The sequence below is a fragment of the Camellia sinensis genome, chromosome 15, assembly GCF_055761805.1.
Source record: "Camellia sinensis isolate YWXY chromosome 15, ASM5576180v1, whole genome shotgun sequence".
Classification (NCBI taxonomy): Eukaryota; Viridiplantae; Streptophyta; class Magnoliopsida; order Ericales; family Theaceae; genus Camellia; species Camellia sinensis.
The window spans coordinates 28,947,020-28,954,142 of record NC_138975.1 but is presented as its reverse complement, the minus strand read 5'-3'; the positions used below and the strand labels follow the sequence as shown (position 1 = coordinate 28,954,142).

General features: G+C 33.0%; 1 pseudogene; it reads left to right on the top strand.

The window, feature by feature from the left end:
• Window positions 1–230: 230 nt before the first annotated feature.
• Window positions 231–953, top strand: LOC114280360 (protein FAR-RED IMPAIRED RESPONSE 1 pseudogene; annotated as a pseudogene).
• Window positions 954–7,123: the final 6,170 nt, after the last annotated feature.

Genomic DNA, 7,123 nt, shown 5'->3' with positions numbered 1-7,123 from the left:
AAGCACTCACACTTTGTGTCTTTCTCACACAAGACCTTGAGACTCGTCACACTAGATAGTGCTTGACTACTTGCTTTGGACTCACTTTGAACTCACTCTTCTTTCACTCAATTGTCCAATTGTCCAATTTCTTAGTACATACACGGGATGCAAGGAATCACATTGAGAATGCTAGGAAATTGAGACTTGGGGTAGGAGATGCTGATTCTCTTACACTTTATTTTCATAACATGCAACAACAAAATTCGAATTTCTATTCTGCAATTGACTTAGATGAAGATGGTCGCATGCGAAACTTGTTTTGGGCGGATGCAAGAAGTAGGGCGACTTACAAAGCATTTGGGGATGTTGTCTCATTTGACACAACCTATTTGATAAACAAATATGATATGCCATTTGCTCCGTTTGTAAGAGTTAATCACCATGGACAATTAATTTTGTTTGGTTGTTTGCTGTTATGTAATGAGAACACGGAGACATTAGGTTGCATGTCAGATGCTCACCCAAAAGCCATAATAACTGACCAGTGCAGAGCGATTCAAAATGCCATATTAATTGTATTTCCACAGTCTCGACATCGATGGTGCTTATGGAATATAATGAAGAAAATTCTGGAGAAATTGAGAGGATATTCCCAATATGAATCTATCAAGTTCCCTTTGCAAAATGCAGTTTATGATAGTTTCACAAAAACTGAATTTGATGAAGAATGGCAAGCAATGCTTGCAAATTTCAGTCTTTATGATAATGAATGGTTGGGGGTATTATACGATCAACAACATAGGTGGATTCCTGCCTATGTGAAAGACATTTTTTGGGCTGACATGTCAACTACACAGCGAAGTAAGAGCATGAATGCATTTTTGGATGGATATGTGAACTCGAAGACTACATTAAAGCAATTTGTTGAGCAGTATGACTATCACGACCTGCTCCCCATACCCAAGGGTTAAGCATCATGATGGTCAGTAATTGAAGTTACCTCCGGCCAATTCTTGAACAACTACTAAACGCGAGCAAAAAAATATTTACGTAAGGGTACTAAAATAATCATTGGAGCTTTTACTTTGATAACAAAAATTTATTGACCAAAAGGCCGATATTTACATATGAAGAATAGAATTATAAATACTATAAAAGTGCTCTGTGTGTCTATTTCACATCCCCGCTTCTAAGACTTTCCAAAAGCTATTTCTGAATTGCATCGTTTCTTGAAAATTGGTAAATAGCTATAAGCACATGGCAGAGTGAGAAATATTATACTAAAAGCATAAGGGCACAAAATTCACCATGGATAATTATTGGCTAAACAAAGCTTGATATTATAATACAATGTATATAATATAGAGATCATTCGACATATAATACAGAAATCATATAAACAAAATAATCATAACCACGGTACAGAGCGGAACAAAACAGATGCATGAACTCAAGAGGTGGCTCGTACGAACTCTAGAGGTGGCTTCCACCATAGTGTAGCACTTAGCCCCGTACAGCACTTTGCTCCACACTAGAAATCATAACCATGGTACAAAACAGAACAGATGTATGGACTCAAGAGGTGGCTCGTATGAACTCTAGAGGTGGCTCTCACAGTAGTGTAACACTTAGCTCCGTACAGCACTTGGCTCCACACCAAAAATCAGAGTGTCAGTGGATCCATGACAGACAGAGGGTCACAAAGTGACTAATCAGAGGGCCAATGGTTATTTAAGTACCCAAGGCATGGGACCTCCGTGGTGGTACTTATAAAATAATTACTCAAAACACATTTTAATAAACAATTATATCCATGTGTTTTCCTTGTTATATAAAATAAAGTTTATAAATTAAAAATGCTAATATAATTTATAAAACACAAATTGCGTAAAATAAATTACGGTAACTCAAAACATACGTAAAATATATGATGGTGACTCAAGGTATAATATAACTCACCTAAATGTTAATTCCAATTTTTATCTTTCGTTCATTGCCACCCACTAAATACTCCAAACTAAACTCAAATTTTTATATATATAAAAAACTAGAAGCTAGAGAGAGGATTAGAGAGCTTGGGGGATGCACAAATGATTGACATATATATATATATATATATGTATAGTGAATTGTGGCGTGGCGACAAGAGTCTTGAGCAGCAAGAGACTTGGGAGGCATGTAAGTTTGTTGTACAGAAAATGTTATATTTCAGTATATTTTAATCTAGGAAAAATATAATAAAAATACCATAATACTCAGAAAATAATATCGAATAATAATATAAAGTTAAAATTATTTTTTTGAAATCATTTATAATTAAATAATACTACAATAAAATTTAAGGGATAATTTAAATTTTCGAGTTCTTTCAATGACAATGCCTTGAGAAGGGAAGGTTAGCAAAGTCGATGAAATCATGAATCGATTTAAGGGAAAGCATAAGAAGGCTACGAATGCATAGGTAAAGTTTGATATGTAAATTTCGTTTGATATGTAAATTTCTAATTTTTTTAACTTAAATTATTAACCAATGTCTGTTACTATAGGGTCATAAGGTGCGCCAAGGTGAATCTCGTAACTTAAACTTTGATTCTTCGGAAGGCATGCAAGACACAATGTACCATCCGGTATGTATTCTCATAATTATATTGATTTTGTTTGTTTTTATTTTAATCTGTCAAATTATTAATCGCATGTTGGTACTATTTCATCATAAGGTGCCACAATCTCAATCTTACTACTTTCCTTGCCTGAATGGCACGCAAGAGAGTATGTATGTACCGGTATGTGTTGAAGATATGAGTACAAATCTTTCTTACATCCATTAAATTTCACATTAGTCAATATGTTTCTGGACAATATTTGTAATACGTAGTTTGTTTTTATAGGCAGGGGTTACCTCAATGCAAATGGTGGACAATATTGGAAGCACATCTCATAGTCAAGCAAGAATGAATATAAGCAGTCAAAGTTCGACACTAGCTTCAAAATTTATTGACTTCAATATAGATGCGGATGCAAATGCCCCATTTCATTTTTAGTGTCGAATCAGTGATTTGATGGCAATTATTTGTAACCAAAGGACAGTTTGGATAGTTTGGTTTCATTTACGTTGGCTACAATTTGTAGATTTTGTTTTGCTTCATTTGTAAATGAAGTTAGCTTTGGTTAATTATGAGTGAAAGTTGAATTAGTGGGATGTGTATGAAATTGTATGAAACTGGGAGCCTCTACTTGACATACTTTTAAAGTTGTGCTGGTTTGTCTTCTATGGAAAATTTTGAGAAATATGAGTTTTTCTGTTGGTGTTATCATGAATGAGCTTTTGTTGCATGCTGAGCTCTATATCAGTGTGTCATCTTGTTTCACCTATAATTTTGCTTTATTTTATTCTCTTTTCTTTTAATTACTACGTTTTCTTTTAATCTCATTTTTTGTTATATTCTGTTCAATCCAAATACAACAGTTTCTTCATGGACAGAGCAGGTTTTTCATGGACACAACAGTTTTTGCTGAAAACTGAGTTTTGATTAATTTGTGGGTGAAAACAGAATAGGTTTTGTAACAACGTATTAAACACAAATAGAGCAGGTTTTGGTTTATGGACAGAGTAGGTAAAAGCATGGACATATCAGGTTTTGGTTGATGGACAGATCAGGTAAAAGTATAGACATATCATGTTTTGATTGATGGACGTATCAAGTTTTGGTTCATGGACAGATCAGGTAAAAGCATAGATAAATAAGCTTTTGGTTCATGAATAGATCTGGTAAAAGCATAGACAGATCAGGTTTTGGTTGATGGATAGATCAGGTTTTGGTTGATGGACATATTAGGTTTTAGTTCATGGACAGATCAGGTAAAAACATGGACAGATCAGGTTTTGGTTCATGGACAGATCAAGTAAAAGCATGGACATATCAGGTTTTTGTACATGGACAGATCAGGTTTTGGTTCATAAACAGAGTAGATCAGGTTTAGAACATGTATTTTGGCCTTATTAATTTGTTGCTCACAAAAAAAAAAAGAAAAGAACATGTAAATGCACAAGTAGATAAGGTTTAGAACATGTATTTTGGCCTTATTAATTTGTTGCTCGCATTCAAGAACATGTTTGAATCAAATAATAATAATAATTAAAAAGAACATGTAAATCAATAGTAGATCAGGTTTAGAACATGTATTTTGGCCTTATTAATTTGTTGCTCACATTCAAGAACATGTAAATCAACAACAATAGAAAACAGAATAGGTTTTTCATTCCCACATTCAAATCATCACAACACATACCCACAATCCATCAAGTCCATTAAATCCATAAGTACATCCATCGAATTCCAAAAAAGCTTACAACTGAATAATTTACATTATAAAATAGAAAACAATACAAAATACAATAACATAAAGCATAGCCTTGAAATTCTTCTCCATCATTCGAAACCTTCTACCATGCTCATCAATTTCATTATCCATCTTCGAAACCCTTGTTCTTAGATCATTAAATTCTTCGTTTCTTATAGCTTTACGAGGTGCAGCATTGGAACGGATTGTGGAGATCATGTCGTCGTCGTCATCATCATCTGCGAACTTGAAGTAATCGTAGTGTTCCTTATTGCTCTACAACGTATGACAATTAGTTAATCAAATTAGGCTAATCAATTTCCAAACAAATTTCCTTACATATTTTGATGGGCAAATAAAGAACAAACGCCCTTGATTTCCATTCTCATTGGTCCAGACAATGTACATGGCAGCTGTTTGTCCACAATCACACATTCTTGGTTTTAATCTTATGTTGTTTTTGTTAGTAGAGAAACAAGCCATTTTTTAATCTGTATACAATATACAAAACAGACATGATACATAGACAAAGGAACTTGGAAACCTTTCAAGGAGAAAATTCCATACAGATTCAGGATTAATGTTTTTCAGTACATAATTGCTAAGAAGGGTATGAACATGTGTAGTTTTCTTACTATGGTAGGATTGCATAGTGATCATATGTGGGAGACTTGATATGATAGGTGCAAGTAGTAATCCTTATTTTGGGAAAACATATATCTAAGAGTAATCCATATTCCATAGACAGATTTCATACCCTTCTTAGACAGATATCCAAGAGTAATCCATATTCAGTAGACAGATTTCATACCCTTCTTAGACAAATATCCAAGAGTAATCCATATTCCATAAACAGATTTCATACCCTTCTTACACAGATATCTAAAGAGTAATCCATATTCCATAGACAGATATCCAAGAGTAATCCTTATTTTGGGTAAATAACAGATTTCATGAGCAAATAATAAACTTTCAAATGCGCAATTTTAAGCATTGTGTTGTCCATGCTTTTTCTAATTGAACCTTGTGAAGCAAATTAAGTTACAAAAATTGAGTCAGAGATGTTCATTTACATTTGAACATTAAGTTAGAAAAATTAAGTTAACCATATTCAGAAGTTAGAATATTGGTTTACAATCAAAATCAACATAACAAAAAAAATATTAAGGCAAAACCCATAATGCCCAAACCCGGATTTTTATAAACCCTAACAATCATTCATTCATAAGGCCGAAAAACATGTTCTAAAAATTCAACTCAAAACCAAAACCCTAACACAAATTGTAAGCAAAATCATAACACAAACAGTCTGGTGCGATGAATTTGTTTGGAAATTGAAGCGAACACATAAACCCTATTTTTTTGCGATTTCAAAAACATGTTCTAAAAATTCAACTCAAAACCAAAACCCTAACACAAATTGAAAGCAGAATCATAACACAAACAGTCTGGTGCAATGAAATTGTTCGGAAATTAAAGCGAACACATAAACCAACACATAAACCCTATGTTTTTTGTGATTTCGAGTTTACCTTTTGTTCTACCAGGTAAACGACTTTTCGTCTTCGATTCGACACTTGTAGCTTAAGATCTGTCTTTACGTGTTCACAGAGTCAGATGTTTCACAGAGGGATGAAGGATGAGAGGATCGGATGAGAGGATTTCAAAGAGAGATTAAGTTAAGGGCTCGAATGCTTTTGGAGTGAGTAGAGAGAGTATTTTGGAGTCTGAGGAGAGAGTGAGTACAAACAGATGGTTTTGGAGTCTGAGGAGAGAGAAAACACCTTTGCTTTTTATTCGAGCCATTCGAGCTCTTAATTTCAAGCTACAGATCATTTTTCATTATTGTAAGAACCGATCTCCAAATATTTTTTAGATTAATTGGATTATACGAAGAAACATCTTTTGAGTGAGACAACCTAAAAACCATAGTGCTGAACAACACCCAATGTTGACTCCTCATGAGATGTTGATTAGAGCGAACTTCTAAAGCGGTGAGTGTGAATGTCGTAGGTTTGTAATTTTATATTTAACCTTTTACATGATTTGATGATTAAAGGCACTTTAATGAATGAACAAAAATCATTTAATATTTTTGGTAAAATTTTTTGTTATGTTATTGTTGGATGTGATAGTTACTAAATGTGAGTGACATTAACCAGCATTAACTTCTTTACACTACAATATATAATAGTTTTAAGAAATAAATTTCAGTAGATCAATTCTTATATTATCTGACGATGAGTTAATAAAATGACAGATCAAAGTAAAAAAATAGACTTTTAATGATAATATTTTTAAAATGTTCCTAATAAATACATTTTTAAGGAGAAAATAAATATTTACTTTTTGAGAGAACAATTTTGGTGATAAGGACACATTAGAAAAGGTCATCGGTGTCAAAAAAAATTGCTGGAAAAATTGTCCGTGGTGATTGGCGGTGGCGGCTGATGGTAATAAGGTGGACAGAAAAATGACATGTATAAATAAATAAATAAATAAAATTTAGACATATATGTATCATTTGGACAAATTGATGTTCTTTTAGCTAAAAAATTTAAAATTAGACTGTAGTCTGAATGTCCCTTTTAAAACCTAATATAAAATTGGGATACTGGATTAACATTCTTTAGGAATGAAATTTGTTATAAGCATTTATAGTGGATTTTTGTTTTTGCCAGTGGGTGTTTGGCACTCCACCCTGACTAATTTTTTGATTATATATAATTTTTCAGCTTTATATACACTAATTAATTATCAAGTCAAAACAATAGGTACCCTTAAAATAGTGATGAGGTGG